The sequence below is a fragment of the Ctenopharyngodon idella genome, chromosome 24, assembly GCF_019924925.1.
Source record: "Ctenopharyngodon idella isolate HZGC_01 chromosome 24, HZGC01, whole genome shotgun sequence".
Taxonomy (NCBI): Eukaryota; Metazoa; Chordata; class Actinopteri; order Cypriniformes; family Xenocyprididae; genus Ctenopharyngodon; species Ctenopharyngodon idella.
The window spans coordinates 8,335,195-8,353,818 of NC_067243.1; the positions used below are offsets into that span (position 1 = coordinate 8,335,195).

The window sequence follows — 18,624 nt, forward strand, 5'->3', positions numbered from 1 at the left end:
AAGACCTTCGTTCATCTTCAAACACAAATTAAGATATTTTTGATTAAATCCGATGGCTCAGTGAGGCCTGCATTCACAACGATTTCAAAACACTGCTTCGGATCTTTACGAATCGAATCAGTGACTCGGATCTCCTATCAAACAGCTAAACTGCTGAAATCACGTGACTTTGGCGATCAGAGTCACTTATTCGATTCGTAAAGCTCCGAAGCAGTGTTTTGAAATCGGCCCATCACTATATTGTTGAAAAGTCGTTATTTTGTTTTTTTGGCGCACAAAAGTATTCTCGTCGCTTTATAATATTAAGGTAGAAGTACTGAACTCGCATGAACTGTTTTAAATATGTTTTTAGTACCTTTATGGATCTTGAGAGAGGAAATGTCATTGCTTTGAATGCAGGCCTCACTGAGCCATCAGATTTAATCAAAATGATCTTAATTTGTGTTCCGAAGATGAATGAAGGCCTTACAGGTGTGGAACGACATGAGGGTGAGTAATAAATGACATTATTTTCATTTTTCGGTGAACTAACCCTTTAAAACAAGTTTATCATATGATCTCATGTTTAATTCTTCAAGTGGATTCCAGTTAAAAAAAAAAAAAAAAAGTTTTATTTTGCATTTTTGTATCAAATTGTAGACATGTCTTAATCTGTCAATCAACTGAAAATGCCAAGAAAAAGAATATAAATCACAGCTGATATTGTAAAAAAAAATTTATGATTGCTTGAATGAAATACAGACAGTGGCGGCATGTGACTACAATGTTGCCTTGTACTGTTTGAAACAATAGTATGAACTATGGAATAATGTCTACTCTTTCACATACTATTTTTTTAAAGATAGTTGGCAGATAATATACTGCACAGTATTCCATTATTCCAACCAAAGTACTGGTTTCAAGCTTTAGCTAGTTAGTCAAGTTAACCCCTGCTGATAGATGCTGCAACTACACTGTGTTTCTCCATTCACAGCCTTTCAAAAATCAAATGTTTTGAAAGCAACAAATAAATTGAAAAAATATATATCATTATATTACAGTAAATGTTTTACTTTTTTATTAAGGTCTCTACAGCACGAAGTTATAAGGACTTCATGTGATCAGTCACATGGCATTTACAGCTCAGGTGATTGGCTCAATTCAAAATGGAAACGTTTGCTGAGTGTCCATGAAGCAAACAGTCTGCATCCAGGTTGTGTAGCATTGGGACAAATGAGAAAGATAATGGATGGCTTATTCCAGGTAAACTAGAACTTCCTGAACACAATTTGGCAAAAGTATCTGGCTATTATAGGCCTATACATTCAGAAAACTTATATTTTGTCCACACAGTAAACATATGGATCCTCACATTTCTTTAAATACTGATTTTAAAGTCTGATTTAACCATTAACCTGACATCTGCCAAAACAAGACACGTTACCTCTAAAAATATTCACTTCATACCCTGACGGCAGAAGAAGTTTTGGTTTGGCTTTTTTTCTTCCTGCTTTATTACCAAATATAGGCATTTTAAGGCACTTTTTGTATTATATTTTCAAAATGGCGCTAAAAGTTTTCGGCTAGGATACAACACAGCAGAGTTTATGGTTGCTTAGAGACATTACACGCGACTGTTGTCTAGAGACACATTGCTTGTCAGGTCACACTTTATCATGGTAAAGTATGTGAAATGGCAGACGTTATTCGTAGTGTGCAGCGGTTTTAATGGCAAAGATGTTTTACGGTTTTAAAGCTACCATTAGCATCATTAATGGACGGTCATAAATTGTTTTTGTAATGTCATGCTAAACATCAAACAGTCCCTGAGCGGGCATAAAACAAATTGGTGCTGTTGATTCACAACAACGATCTGAAATCGCTAGAGCTTTTATTGCTTGTAAATCTGTGATTGTGAAGTGAACTGACTGCTCTTACAGACGGCTCCGGTTTCGCTAATGAGATGAGACTCCATCTCTATTACGGACTAAAGGTTATTTTTTTCTCTGTTTGGCTTTGTGTGGAATAGAATACTAGCTTATTGCAACGTATATAATGGCCAAAAAGAAAAATGATATTGCTCAGATGTTTCTCTTTTATAGCTCACGAGACTTAATGGAGTTTTCAGTTTTATTTAGGGTAAGTAATCAAGTTTTTCTCAGATTTTTCCGTGAAATTCCTTAAGATGTTAACAATGTTGAATGAAAGTACAAAGCTATAAAATGACTGAGGATAGTAGCTCAGATCATTTGGTCTAGGGAGAATTGGATGAGAAATGTTGAACTTGAACTTGACTCTTGATTGCAGACTTTGCAAATCTGAGCACAGTTTGAGAAATTGCCGAGATCTCTTCCGAAACACTGTTATTTGATTATTTTTGGATATAATTCTGAGAAGCATCAGGCTTATTTTAAGTAAACGTCAATTTGCTCTACTAATTGGTGTCTTGGAGTAACAATTGAGATGTTTCATTTGTGTTTTTTTCTTTACTACGGGTGCCTCATATTACTAAAAAGGAATATTTAACCCATTTAATGTCATATGCTTTCATGATGCTTTTTGGAGTTCGGCTGTGTAATTAATCGTTCTCTTTTGTTTGTAAAAGAGCCAACTTGGACTTTCTGTCTAACATATTTTTATTTGTTTTACAGAAAAAAAAAAAAAGATTTTGGAAGCACACGTGGGTGAGTAAATGATAACTAAAATGGTTATTGTTGGGCGATTTGTTTGAGATTGTTTAATTCAATACGTGTTGTTTTTTCATTTCGGAAATTATTTTTTAATACAGCTTTGTTTGAAAATGTCTTTTTATAACATCTATGATATTTTTCCATTGAGATGGGAATTATTTTTCTTCTTTTGCACCATTTTTACCATAAAACGTCTTTCTGGCAGATTTGTCAAATAAAGAGTCCAGAAGGAAATCTTGATTTAGATGTACTGTAAGTGATTTGCATGCCATCTTAAAACACTGTAATGCATCACATGTTCTGTTGACTCATCACCAGGTGTTTTACTCTCGTTTGCGTGTTTCTCTGCAGGTGTTGCGGTGGAGTTCACGTCTCCGTCTTCACTCTCATTTACGAGACCCACATAAATCCAAGTGTGTTTATCATTTCCATCCAATCAGGAGACACTTTTATGAACCGGTAAGAACAGGGCAGAAACTCCACACAGGTGTACAGTTAGAAAGAGGGCAGAGGGTCGCGGGAGGAAACGCAGAATCAGGACCACATGTAGATGTAGTCATCACGGCGGATCAAAGCCCGCCAAACTCGCAGTCGAGATCAAAAGGGGCCGGGTTACTCTTGCGTGAGCCCTACAGGGGCTGAGGTGGACTGGACCGCATTAGACATCTGAGCCGAGGGGTTCCAAAACTAACAAGAAAGCAAAATAGAGGAGTGGGGTGATTCAGTAAGACAGTGGTACCACCAAAAGACTTTAGTTAGACTAGACACCACATTTAAGGAATAGCTCACCCATAAATGGAAAATTGTCATCATTTACTGTTGTTCCAACCCTGTATGACTGACTTAAAAACACAAGGAAATGTTCAGGCAGAATGTATGAGCTCCACACAACGAAATTTCATGGTGGTTTATACTACAAAAGCTCCAAAAAAGACAAAAAAAAAAGTGCCATAAAAGTATTCCAAACATCTTGTACACTATATTCAAAGTCATCTAAAGCTTTATGATGGTTTTGCTATATTGAAGTTGTTGTTCACTGATAATCTTCCCTTTGACTGAAGCTCTCAGATATCACATACAATGGTCTTTTGTGTCAAACCCAGTGCGACGTGTCAAAATGCGGCATTTTTAATTGAACACAAGTGCATATGATTTTTGGAGAAAGATTATTCTGTGAATAAAGCTTAAATTTTGCCCTGTTCCTCACAAAATTTGATCAATTGGAGTACTTTTACGATATGCTTATGGTTTTTTTTTAACCATCAGAAAGAGTACACTGCAAGAAATTTTATTATTAATAAATATTTTTGTCTCATTCTCCACTTTTTCTTTTTCTTTTTTAAGATATATTTTTGGTGTTTTTGCCTTTATTATGATAGGAAAGTAAGTGAAGTGAGAGAGACTCGAACTCGGGTCGCCCAAAGTGCAACGGTGCTATGTCTATGCGCTGCCCACGAGGCTATCGGCGCCGACCTCATTTTCCAGTTAAAATATTTAAAAATCCTTAAAACAAGATAAATTTACTTGATAAGTGACACTGCATACGATAACTGACAAGATAAGACTTGTTTTCAGAGAGATTGTACTTATCTTACTGTACTGCCAGATTAACTTACAAATAAAAGTATACTTAAAACAACTCTGGGGGAAAAAAATCTTCCAGTGCAGTAAGACAAAATACACTCAAAATTACATCTTCATATCTTGCTTCTCAAGAAAATCTATCTAGTTTTAAGGACTGGACTTTTTTTTGGAGGGGTGGGGGTGGGGGCTGTGAGCAATGAAGTACAGTTTATTCAATTTTTTATAGTCTTAAAAGTATACATCATGTTAGATGAGTTTTTGTGCGCTGAACATACATTTATGCGCTGACATTTTCAATGTTTTCCAGGTACCAAACATTATCCTCAACGCCTTTGCATCAAATTAAATATGGTATCTACTCTAACCTACATCTCTAAAACTGCCAGGATGTGTCACACACACACACACACACACACACACACACACACACACACACACACACACACACATCCTTGTAAATGAGTAACAGCAGAAGTGTGTCTTAGTGATTTATTACGACTTCACACCTAACAAACCGCAGATTCACTCGCAGAAATCTGCTCAGGTGTGCTGGAATTCAAGAATCAACACTTCACATTCTAGAAATAACATCCTTGAACAAAAGAAAACTTAACCACAGTAAGCTGAGAGGCCTGTTATTGGAGACGCAAAACTTCAACAAGTCAAAGCCATCAAATACAACAGCAAAAACACCCTTTAAATATTTATTATCTTGAGTTCTCTTGTTTAAATGGAGGCCTAATCAAATTTAAAAGGCCTATTTTCCCATCACAAAATGAAGTAGACAGCCATAATTACCACACTGTTTCTCTGTACACACCTCGTAAATGTGATTCGCACTGCTGATTTTCCTAAGTCGCATTTTGTTTGTATTATTTGTGGTTGTTTTTTTTATAAAGTGGTGATTAGATTGTTTGGAATACTCAAGCATGATCTTAATGATATATGGATTACTTCTCATGTTTTAAATGTATTAAACTTGCACATTTACCCTAAATCAGTCGAATACCAGGGGAAGGTTTAAACAGAACAGGCAGTGTGCTGCAGTCTAGGACAAAACGAGACTTTGTGTAGCTTTTTATTTTTTCGGAAAGAAAGTGCCAGAGCCGTAATGCAGTCCAGACGCTCTTTTTTTTTTTTTTTTTTTTTTTTTTTTCTTCTCCTCCCTCTGTCCTGCGTCGCTACTGACCAGCTTCAAACTTCTCCATTTCTAACAACAATAAATGGCTGCCATTCAGATGGTCCTGATCTTCCATTCCAGCCCACCCAAAATCTCAGACCTGGCTGTGAACTTGACCCTGACAGCGCAGCGGAGTCTTCCCCAGACCCACGCTGAGATTGAGGTGCTGTTGTTTGACGTGGTTGTGTAAGTGAGATATTTAGACCACTCTCTCTCTAGAGAATGAGGTACAGATGGATGACAGAAAAGAGGTGAAGTGTGTTTATTTGTACATGCATGTGTTAGCAGAATTTTTTTGCCATTTTTTCAAATCCAGTTAGAAGCAGCTTCTAACGACACATTGTGGTTTATATGGTTTCTAGCTACCAATTTATAGTCGTTAGCAGGTCCAAACGGGTCTAGATGGTTGACCAGCTTGACTACCAGCTGGTTGACCTGGTAGACCACCTTGGACCAGCAGAAAATCATCTAAAATCACAGATTTTTTGTTTTTTCAAGTTCTATAAACCAGTTTAACCACAATAACTAGTATGATTTCAGGCAAAGATGGTCCTGGCTGGTGATTTATGGTTATTAGCTTGTCCAGAATGGTCCAGAGGGATTATCACTTGGACTACACCTGGTTGCCACCTAGTAGTCAAAATGGTTAGAGTTTGTAGATCACATTGGACTAGCAACAAACCAGTTAATACATTCTAAAAAACAGTTTGACCACTGCTTTTTTTGCCCTAGTTTTTCAATTATATAGCAAAGATCCAAGCTGATCTAGAGCTCACTGATCAACTGGACTAAAGAATGGTAGACTTTGTAGACCTTCATAATTGAGCAGCTTAGTCTTGGTGGAGTCTTGGAAAACAATGTGATGTTTGAAGGACAGTGTGTTTAGCTGTTTTCTCCACTAAATGAAGGAGAAGAAAAGAATGTTCTAACAAAACAAACCGACTTCTTGGGCAAATAATTTTTAAAACGCATTTGAGAGACAAGTTTGTTCTTACGCTTGTCAAACTGTACCTGTTCTCTAGGAGAACTTTGTGTCTGGAATGCAGAGAAGCATTTCTCTCCCTCTTTCCTCTCTCTGGGATGGAGTTTGATCTAAAATTAGGTTTATTTAAGGGTTTGAGATCTTGGCCAAATGTGCTCTGACATTAATTTGAAACAGCTCAGCCCAGGTGGGAGGAGGAAAAGAGGGGCCCGCGGTCTGTAAATAAAAGCCAGTCCATTTTTATCATCTTCTCTGTCTTTTGGAAAGTCTTGGATTGACATTCCTCCCTGCTTGAGCCTGATGCTCCTGCCTGACATCATTAAGGAGGAATGCACACTGTACATTCTCTGTTTCAGTCTCTCCATTTCATGTTTTAATCCCCTCTTTCCCGAATGCCAATCTAGCCGTGCTTTCATCACGTGAGGAGGGGCGTTCAGACATGAGGCGAGTATGAACACCCCCATTCATCGGGCCGAAGCCTGGCACACACTCAGGAAGCTCAGGCTGTTTTTGGCTTCGTGGTACCTGCAGACGCTGTAGCTGTCAAGATTTTCACTGACCTACTTTCTGCCAGTGGTGAATATGAGTTATTAGAGGCGCCCGGGGGGCTGAATTTTTCTCTGGACGTATGCAGGGCTCGCCTTTCTCCTCTCGTGCTCAGCGCCGCCTTTGTCTCTGCAGAGAATGATATAAATCAGCCAACGGCTGTGAGGGAAGAATGAAGCTCTGTAGAGTCTCCGAGGGGGTGTGGAGCAGAGCTGCTGAATCCAGTGGTTTCAGTGTCTGTGGATTAATATCTTCCTGCTGATAGGGGAGCCATGCTTTATCTGAACGACCAGATCCTTCTCAAGTCCTTCTCACAAATAGATGAGTCCTTCAAAAGGACATTTAGGGATGGTGTTGAACACAGATAAAGCATTGTGCTGGACGAGCAAGGACTTTAAAGGGTAGTTCATACTAAAACTAACAATCTGTCATTATTTATTTACCCTCATGTCATTCCAAACCCATATGACTTTCTTTCTTCCCAAGAACACAAAAAGAGACATTAGGAAGAATGTTCACACTACTCTTTTCCATACAATCCTTATCCTGAGGTTACCGTAGTCAGCCGGATCCAAATAAGGCTTAGTAATGAAGACTCTGTTCCACATACGGAACATAGTATAAAACCAGATGACCTTCTGAGCTCCTGCAGTTTTTCCCTATAAAACACAACAGCATTGCATAACCTGTTCACCTGTTGGTGTTTACCTTCTCACTATTTGTCATTTCAGTGCATGATACATCATGGGATCAGTCTCAAGAGATTGTAAGATCTGCGAAACAGACTTGTCTTGTCTACATGTACATGCCATGACATAAACACGGCCTGTGCAGCATTTCATAAGGGAGGACAAACATTTCACACAAAGGTGTTTGTCCTCAGGGGTTAGGCATTGGGTATTAGGGTACTGTTATCAGATTTCACAGAGGAGGCTCAGAGAGCGACCGGACATGTCCAGACATGCAATAAGTGTTCATTACATATTTTCAGCGTGTAAACCTTCATTACATAATAGGGCCCTCATACATTCTTACAGAGTGATTCACATGTTCTGGGACATTACCACACTAGAGTATTAGCAGCCTCTTAAAACATTTTAAGGTGAACCCACATGTAGACCAGCAGCTGTGGACGGAGGAGGTTCTTTTAGAACAGGTGTGGATGCACTAGACGCCGAAGGGCATGTGACCACTGAGTAGTCAAAATAATGATAGGATACAATATGTGTGTTCACTGGCAGGATGAACACCAAATCACGTAACATTTTACACATGCACGCACACTTGTTGTTTTTTTGGCAAACACCAACAGCTACCTTTGTCTGCTTCATCTTACTCTAGGAAGTACACATTCAACCATTCAAAAGATTCAGGTTGACCCAAAAAATGCAGCAAAACAGAAGTGTAAGTTGTCATTTAGCAGACACCTTTATCCAAAACATCATATGCTGCATTCTGGTCAACTCGGAAAGAAGTTAGAACTTCCTACTTGGAAAAGGTTCAACCGAATGGCAGTATAAGGTATATAAGATATTCCTACTTGGAAACTTGTCCAGAAATCTCTTCCATTCTGCAGGTGTATGACATGAACATGGCAGCCTCCATGAAAATGTACACTGCTAAACAAGGCAAGTTTCTGGCATTGCATAGCATCATTATTCTCCACAATTTGGTTGACTTTTTGTGTTGACTGCAAAGCTAATGGCAAAACTGCTAATTTTGTCTTCCAGGCACTGGGCAATGGAACACCGTTATATCCCATATCTGACATTTTGTGACTATTAATCATATTTTGAGATATCAATTAAGGATATACCATATCTGACACTGAATGCATTATCCCCCTGGAGCAATCAGAACTGTGATCAAACTAGAAACTTTGAGTTTTAGCCACTAAACCACTACACGAGTGTGGCCTGAAAGCATTGTTTAGATTAAATGTCCATTTTCAATGGGATTTTCCTGTTTTGTAAGATCTGGCGTGCTTGAATCAACCCTCAGACCCCAAATCAAACTTTACTCATGGCGCATCAGCAATGCCATAAAACCGCATGGACATCTGCATCTGATGGGACACAAAACCACCCAACAATCACACCACAGTTATATGGGAGCCAATCCCCTGAGGGCATTTGGGTTTGTCTGCCCTGTTTCCAGTACAGCAGTGTCAGAGGCTTGTTGAAAGCAGTGGCATGCGGTTTCTGTGCTGTCCCAGCCATAGCTTTGAAATACCAGCCCCACCGCAGGCTATTTTAGGGCCAGCCACAGCCATGCTCACTCGCTGCCCAGATACTGTCGTTCTCCTGGGGCATGTGTGTCACAGCGCTGGTCCTCTTTGCATCCTCAAAATTGCAAAGTGGTGAGCCAATGGCGTTGTGAGCTTCCGTCAGAAGGCTTTGGCACTGTGCGGTCTCTAGAGCTAGAGGGTCCACGCGGATTTGACTGCAAAGAAGGGTTTGACTGCAAAGGGTCTGTAGATTGAAGCATATCCTCATGGAGGTTTTCCAGTTGAAGAAAGATTCTTTTTATTCTAAAAGTTTTAAATACTGATCCAAACAGTTCTCTGAAATACCTACCCTCTCATTTGGCTTAAAGGGTTAGTTAATCCAAAAATGAAACTTGTCATTAATTACCCTCATGTCATTCCAAACCCGTAAGACCTTCGTTCATCTTCGGAACACAAATTAAGATATTTTTGAAGAAATCCAAGAGTTTTTTTTATCTCGCTTAGAAATAAACGAAATTACCACATGCAAGGTCCAGAAAAGACATCGTTATAATAGTCAACGTGACTACAAGTGGTTTAACCTTAATGTTATGAAGCGAAGAGAATACATTTTCTGCGCAAAAACAAAACAAAAATAATGACTTTATTTAACAATTTTGTCTTTACCCTGTCAGCCTCCTACGCACTTTACGTTGACGATACATCAAGCTTAAACCACTGTAGTCACGTTGACTATTATATCGATTTCTTTACTACTTTTCTGGACCTTGAATGTGGTAATTTCATTGCTTTCTATGGGAGATAAAAAACAAAAGCAATTTCATTACCCCAGATACTGATAGCGGCTCCCTGATGCTAGCAAATTATATACAATAATTCGGGTAATACCGGTGTTATCAGTAAAACCGGCGTTGTCACAAGTACATTTACCGATGTGGACATCCCTGCTTTGTATACAAAATGGCTTTTTAGTACACTTATTACAAGGACTTGGGGTCAGGTGTCTTGCCCAGGATGACTTATGGATTGTCCCTTGCAGACTCAAAGAACAACTAGATCTTTGTAGACAGATCTTTATTTACTACTCCATGGCAACATGGACACAAAGTTTGGTCCTACTCACCCGGGTCATAGCAATGATCTGGTAAGATAATTTTTGTGGACTAAACTCTCCAATTCTTGGGTCCATCTTGTGTCCTGTCAAGGTAAGGCCTTGTCTTGTGATCCATCTCTTCTTCCCTCTTTCTACAGGTCGCTCTGGGGTATCGAGACGAGCGTCATGGTGGCAGCTCGGATCATAAGCAAGCTTCCAATCTCTTCATGCATCAGCTCTGAACAAAGGTAAATCCTCTCCATGTTTTGGATTTTTCACCATCATCCAATGATTGGGTGCAAGTCAAGCTTGGGAAGAGCAGACAAGGAGAAAAACTGTTTATGAGTGCCAAAAACGGAGATACTGGATTCTGGTAAATGTGACGTTACACACGTTCATAAGTATCTTGCGTTGAGATTTCACTTATTCTATATCCAAAGAGTAGTCAATGTCAGTTGAGGAAATGGGGAAAAAAGGCACAGTGAGGGAGAGATGGAAGGAGAGAGTGAGAGACAGTAATCATTACAGGACTTAAAATAGAATAATTAGAGGAGCTGTGTGTGCTGGTCCTCTGCCTGCACTGACCACAAGTACAGCCATTTACTCTTGATGCTCTTCCGGTACCAGCCATTTATCACCGTTTTCTGTTTGTTACTTTCTTTGTCTATTTTTATGTTTGGACGATGTGGAGGCTAAATGAGGGAAATCTTCATTTTCAGAGTAGGAAGTAATACATAATATTGAGGATGTTAGGATTGTGTGGGTTGTTGCTAAATGGTTGTTACCGACAAAGCATTTGCCATGGTATACTGGATGGCTAAGTTCTTGCTAGGCAGTCACTAGTTCTGAGTAGTTGCTATATTGTTTTGGGTTGTTTTATAGGGCATTACTAGTCTGTTCTGGATAGTTGACATCCTAGCAATGTTCTAGCAACTAGAGTGACTAGTGACCCTAATTATTGCTGTGTGGTTGCTTGGGCGTAAGGTGTCTTGGGTAGTTTATAAGGCATGGCTAGACTGTTCTTGGGTGGTTGCTTGAGCATTCTTATGCATTGTTAGGATTTTCCTAGTTGGCTGTTATGGTATTTTTGGTGGTTCCTAGGGTGTTGCTAAGCTGTTGGTAGGGTGTAGTAGGTGGTTGCTAGGTTGTAAAAAGAGCCCGCGTCCAAATCATTTTCTGGTTTTTCAGTGTAGGCAGAATTTTTTTCAACCTTTTTTGTATCTTCTAGGCCAATTATAAGCCGGTCAGATGCCATTAAACATGTTTTGTGTGTGTGTGTATGTCTGTCCATGGAAATGTTCTGTGCATTTTTAAAACCCAGATTTGGTTATCTTGGTATCTGTTGTGCATTAATATAATGTATTTGTGTGTGATTACAGTTGAGATCTGAAAGACGGGAATTAGACACAGGAATGAACTGAGTGAAAGACAAATTTTTGTTGACATTGTGATGAAAGCATCAAAGTCGTGGAATGGTGCTCATTTGAACAGTGCACTTCCTGAAGTATGTGTGTAAAATTAAATAGAAATATACAGCTTTTTCAACAAACACATTGAAAAACCCAATACATCAATCAGTGTTAGAGGGGCCGTTTTTCCTCTGGTACTCATTTCCTGCAACAAGCCACAAAAAAGGATCTTAGCTTGATGCTTACTAAGTAGTTCCACTTGATTATTCTTGACTGCTCATAAAAGTGACATGCACTAATTAAACAAGATCAATTGATTTTTCTTCTGTTTTCCAGGTCATATACCAAAGTCCGGAAACAAAGATGGTCAAAATTAGAAAAAAATCAAATGGGATATTCTCTTCTGGTGCAGTTGAGTGTAATCGTTCCCAGAGTGCTCGTATTTCACTGACATCCGTACTTTGAGTGGTTTAAAGCACTGATTAATGATATCGATGTTTGATCTGAATTGCTGCAAAATTTATTCAAGATGCTGAATTACTTTTTTGTCGCTAACATTCATATTTTTTGGCCTAAATTTAGATTTCTTTGATTGTGAGGTCATTGATGAATTGATTTAGGTTAAATGACCTAGCCAAAACTAAACTTACCTTAACCCTGACTAATCCTAACCCCAAGGCTAGTGTTTACTGGGAAATCTGATGGTGTTATGGGAAAGAGAATTAGTATTTCATTCAAGATAAATTTTAAAAGTGAAAACAAGGAAAGATGTTGTTTGACTATAGCATCTATCCAGCTTTCAATGTTGGGGAAGCTACTTTGAAACTTTAGCTTGCCAATCTACTCGTTTAAAATATTTGAAATACCCTTTCAAATACCCAGACTGTAGTTTAACTACTTGCTAATGCTAAATTGCATTGATGCTATTTAAAACCCCATGTTTTTCGTCCATGTGTATTAGCTTTGAGTTCATCTAAATGCTAGCAATATATTTAGCAAAATAAGTGTAAAATCCTGAAAGAAAGGCTATTGGATGTTTAAAAATGGGAAGAGGCCTTCAATATGTCCTGACCAAACTCAGTAGGAATTACTACGCCGCTACTTGTCGGAAAAATTAGCTTGTAACTATTTTAAAACAGCTGATGTATTCTCATGCTGAAAAAGTAGTTAGTAGCATCGCTACTTTTAGTCCAACGTTGTTAGCATTTGTAGCAGGATTTGGCGTATCTTTTAAGGGTCCCAAAAGTAATGAAGTTTACAAATGGCATGCTTAGTGTTGTTTATATTGTAGCCGTAGCAGAACTAAATACGATGCAATTTGCAGGAAACGTGCTGTAAATTCACCAACCCAATTAAATTGGACTGTATTACAAGCTGCTGGTGAAACCGGAGCCTTATTTTAAGGCTCTCATTAATCAATGCCAAACCCCAAGGCTTACAGCAGCCTGCCTGATGCAGGACATGTAATTAACTCTTTAAACACAGGGAATAAAAATCAGGCCTGATTGCAAATACCAGTTATCCTTCCTGAGGGACGCAGACCATTAGCTTCCTAATGGGTCTTGCCCCGCAGAGGCGTAAACCATCAGCGGAACTGGCTCCGATCCAAACCGCAGGCCTCGTTACATTGCAGGAAATGAAGAATCACGTGTGCACCCCTTTAGTACAATTTTTTAAATGGCCATCATCTGAAGATGATTGGCGTCTCCATGACCTTGGTTAATAAATTGAGGTTGTGGAATTCCAGCGGCATCCTGTTGATAGAACACTAGGTCATAGGAGTCAAAATGAACTGCTTGGATTGTTTTGAGTAGCAGTACAATCTACAATTAAGTTTTGGTACCAAGGAAAACTCATTTGGTGCAGGTTGTGCCAGCAGCAGTTGAATTTAGATGATGAGATGACCAGGCGCGTATGTGGTTAAAGAGCTATTTACTGCACTATGCAGTGAAACATAACGTAGAATGAGAGAGAAATGTTTAACCGTAAAATAGCCTGTGTCGTTCATTCGAGTAATCAGTCGTGGGATGCGAGTTTAATGGCCTTTAATGGTCTGTTTCCTGATATCAGCTCCAATCAGCGGTCAGAGTGCTCAGCCATTCATGATCTTAGAAAAACACATTTTCTGAAAATAGCTCCTACACTTTCTCCATTCGTACCTCGCCCAAGCTCCTTAATGAAATGGAAAAGTTGAAGTGGCACCACAGGTTTTCTTATTTTTGGAGGGAAACAGTTGCGCTCCTCTTGTTCATTAGCTTAAAGAGAAAACAAACTGCAGAACAAATTAATGCTAACCTTAATTTCTACTTTTACAGGAGTAGCTCTATAAAAAGGAGCCCGGAATGTGCAGGCGGAGACACAGCTGCTTTTAGAAGTCGGTGGAAAGCGAGCGGCCACATTTTTAAACCTTTGGGTTGGTTTTTGTCAGCGCTCTCGTTAAAACGGCCTTTGTGTTTCTCATTATGCTGCTCATACGGAAGAGGTTAGCAACTCATAACCAAGAATGAATGCAGTCCAGGTTAGAGTGGAATTCACAAACAAGAGGTAAACGGCTAACCCAATTGGAGGCAGACCTTCGGAGGTCAACGCTAAGCTCTTTTATCCCAGGTCTCTGTGCATGTAAAATGTTTACATTGCCTCTGGATGAGTGATACACACCTGTGAGGCCACAGAACACATGACCTTTAATGGAGTTACTGCTGGAAGCCTCGTGTTAACGTTAACGCTAGTTACAAATGTGAAGGACCCTCATTCAGCATTCACATACATGCAATCTTCCTCTCAAGTGTTCTGTTAATTTTTACGTAGGTTTTTTTTGTTGTTGTTGTAGCTGGGTCATTGACGAATAAGGTTTTTAAAAGTGTAAAAAACATAATGGAGATATAATTAATTTTGAAGTTTTATTAAGTGTTAACAATGAGATCATGTGGTTTTTATAATCAGTAAACACTGATTGTCTTTTTTTTTTTTTTTTTTTACAAGATGGACAAAATTTGTGACCAAAAAAAGTCATTCGGTTTAGCCAAAATTGTGGTTTTACCAAATGACACTTGGTTATACCGAATGGCGATATTTTCAAACAATGCTTAACAGGCTAGTTAGCTAGTAAAGGGACAATAAAACATTTTATATTTAGTACAAGTTTTTAAAATATTACAACATTTTCCATGTTTTATAGCGGTTGTACCGAATGACCTGATGTTTCGGGACAAGCGTATGAGCAAGTGAAAACATGAATTTTTCAAATAGTTAAGAGAGTTAGTTACTTTGCTTCACAACCATGTGATCCTTTGCAGGTGTCTGAATGATGTCACATCCTGTCACATGATATTGACCGCATGACTTGATCCAAAATGGTCCCTTTATATTGGTTACTCCGAATGACATCAGTGAAATTCATTTTTCCGGACATTCTTTCTCATAACAAAGAAACGAATTCTACGTATAATTTTAATACCATTTTGCACAATGTTGATATATGATGTTATAAAATCATGCCAGAATAAAAAATATATACATTTATTACATATTAAGATATTTTAATCACTAATGAAATGTCTGTATTGGCCTTTGGACGGTTAAACCGAATGACCTTTTGACTCTTCAAAATCTTTAAAATACTTTTATATGTAGCAAAATATGATTAAAACCTATTGGATTCAATAAAGGAGATCTAGTTGTACTACCTTACATAATTTGGATAACATATCTTTTTTATTATTATTATTATTATTATTAAGGCTTATGGACAAAAAAAAAAGACCCGTCATGCCATTGACCCAGCTACAGTTTTGGTCTTTGATCAATATTTAGCTAATATTTCATGTTGATTATATTCAGTAATTTTAGTCCATAGTCTATACAAAACATGCATATATGTATGGTATGGCCTTGAGATATATATATATATATATATATATATGTATATATGTATATGTGTATATATGTATATATAATGTATATGTGTATATATGTATATATTTGTGCTGTCAAATCAATTAATCGCAATAAATCGCATCTAAAATAAAAGTTTGTAAGTATATAATATGTGTGTGTATAAAATAACATTAATTTAAATATTCAATCCCCAACATTTAATTGGATTATTTAAAGATACTATTTTTTTCTACATTATTTTTTATAAATAATATTGCTAGTGTATTGTTAATATTTATCTATCTATCTATCTATCTATCTATCTGTCTTTAAATTTTCTTGAATTAATGGAAGTCCCATTTAAAACCTCAAAAAGGGCCAATCAAACACATCACTTACAGCATTTATGTTCTATATAAAGGGCCGCAAAACACCCCCTAAACTCTCCAAATCAAATTAGACTGAGATTTGAGTGAAAACACCTGGTTGTGAATGCAGCATGAGTGGACTGCGTGTTTTCAGGCCTCCATCTCGCTCCACGTCACCATAACAGTCATGCTAGCAATGGTACGATGCACTTTTAGACCCCTACAGAGTTTTACCCAGCACCACCGTAAAGTCCCACAACAATCTTTCCAGGATTAGTCTTTCCATGATTTAACGTTGCTCTCTCCTGACCCCTGGAATGCAATGAATGACGGATCTATTTTCTTACATTGTTTCACCTGCTCTAAATAAAACCACATGTTGCGAGGGACCGTCTCAGCGATCTTTCGGCCGTAATGGGAAGCATATTGGGGGGGTTGCAAGGAGCCGCAGACAGCCAGGGGGCTTCCATTAGACCAAAGCGTGACACTCGCAGGAAGACAAGGGCAGTGTACGGAGATAATACCACAAATCAGAGGTGAATTATGGGGCAGTGCCATGAAAGGAAGTCCCATCAAAATCTCCAAGATGTGTAGGGTTACAGAGCAATCCGATAGGTCTCAGTTCTTTGATTATGGTGATTCGCTGGTTTGGAACTTTACATGTTTTTTTTCCCCCTGATGTTTTCTTCATTGCTAAACTTTCCTGCACACTAGTGTTGATCTCCTAGTTTTAAAGACGTTCTTCTTAATCACTGGTTTGCGATTTCTACTGTTGATTGGGGTTAGACCTTTTAAGCTAAGTTTTAATTCCAACAGATTGGAGGCCAGAATCACCAAGCCAAATGTGACGATTTATGTCAAAAGAGACACAATTTGATTGTAGACTGTCAAGTAAACTCAGTTTTATTTGTATAGTGCTTATCAGAATACACATTGTTTCAAAGCAGGTTTACAGAAAGTCATGATGTTAATCTTTATAATATCTTTACGCCTTATAGTCGCATTTAGCAGATTAGACCCGGGCGATAATATAACGTACATATTGCGATGCTATAAACTATCAAGCAGTTGAGATTTGCTTTGTAGTATATATTGCTTTATGTGAGTGTACCTGCTAAAGAAAACAGACACTACAGGCTAGTGTGCGTATCTTTTTATCATTAAAGGCTTGTACCACTAAAAAAATAACCAGCCTTTGGTAGTTTGCTGGTCTTAACTGGCCATCAAACTGATTTTCACTTGTCAGTATGGCCATCTCTGATGGTATTAGAAGTGTTTTAGGCACTTGTTACCTATAGTTGACTACCAAAACTACTTTAAAATATGAATATCAGCATGGCCAGGCTGACCATTAAGCCAAGACCAAAACAAAACAACATCAAGTCGGTTTAAAATGTTTGTTTCTTCTTCAGCAGTGTGAACTAGTCAACTTGTGTGATTTTGTTCAACATGAATAGCTAACTTGTGAACAAATCTGTAACCTTTCAAACATGCAAAACTGGGCTGTACAATGGTTGGTTTTGGGAAGCACAGTGTGACTCATGTAGACCATCTCAGTCCAACTAGTGCTGCTAGAGCTCCTGATTAGCCAAGCAGGTGTCCATTTCATGCTTTAGCCTGCTGCCAATGCTTTCCTATGTATGGTTCAAATTTATTCCTGCAGTGGTCACATAGCACATGAAATATAATGATTTGGATAATTAGCAATAGAAAATTACCTTGTAATTTATTCCCGGAATCAACTGCCAAACTTACTAATTTCATCCATTTATTCTTCCAAACACAGAAATGTAGAATCAGAACTTAAACATTCAGTGTTCAGCAATTTTAAGTGCATGGTAGACTTTAACTGTGCAACGGTGACATCTAGTGGCTGTGTAAGTAACAGCAGGCTTTCCTCACTTGCTAGTTGGGATATTGTCCCAGGCTCTGCGACAAGTGGGACGCTCAATGGTATGACCTTCTCATTGACCCCTGTTTTGTTTTATGCCTTGTTTTTAGCAAATTATTGTTCCCCACATTGTGTCCCCACAGGATATTTATGTGTTTTCGGCATGCAGCACATCTGTCACCGCTGGTATCGGAGTCACAGATCTGCGATGGAGATCTGAAGAGAACAATTACAGCTGATGACTAACAGGCAGACAGCTGCAGAGTCGGTAATGAGATTGAGAGTGTGCGTCTGATCACGTAAAGCCGAGCACACTACAAAACTGAAGCTCATCGACATTTACATCTTTAAATCTGCAGGTACGATCAGGAAGGAGAGTAATCTAAAAATAAATAGCAACCTGTCACTCGCATGAGATCATCCAGTCAATTCCCAATGGACAAAATCGTTTTCATTTTTTTTTTTCTTGTTCAAGAAGCCTTGAACTTTGTTCTATAACAGATTCCTCAAATCACGTGTCTTTCTGAGTGGTGTGTATTTTCTAAGCACAAGGTTTTTCCGCTGAGGTAAATAATTCCATGCATAAAGCTGAAAACAAATAGCATTTGTTGCCAAGGTTCTTTTGAGCAGCGGTCATATGATAAATGACATCCCTGTCATTGTGTGATGTTCTGCAAGGACTCGTTTTCATAGAATTAAATGGGGTTTGGAACAGAATTCAAGTGCGAGTGGTTTTCCTTGAATGTCCGTTTAGTAATGTCTGTTTGTAACTTGTATTCCAAAAATAAACATTGAAGTT

The 18,624-nt window shown here is 38.4% G+C and overlaps 1 long non-coding RNA gene across 1 annotated transcript; it reads left to right on the top strand.

The window, feature by feature from the left end:
• The first annotated feature begins 1,133 nt into the window (after positions 1 to 1,133).
• LOC127507055 (uncharacterized) lies at positions 1,134 to 18,537 on the top strand. The gene is made up of 5 exons (XR_007928223.1): positions 1,134 to 1,242; positions 10,228 to 10,332; positions 10,440 to 10,529; positions 17,969 to 18,093; positions 18,185 to 18,537. It is a non-coding gene; the product is annotated as an uncharacterized LOC127507055 (long non-coding RNA).
• The last annotated feature ends 87 nt before the right edge of the window (positions 18,538 to 18,624 follow it).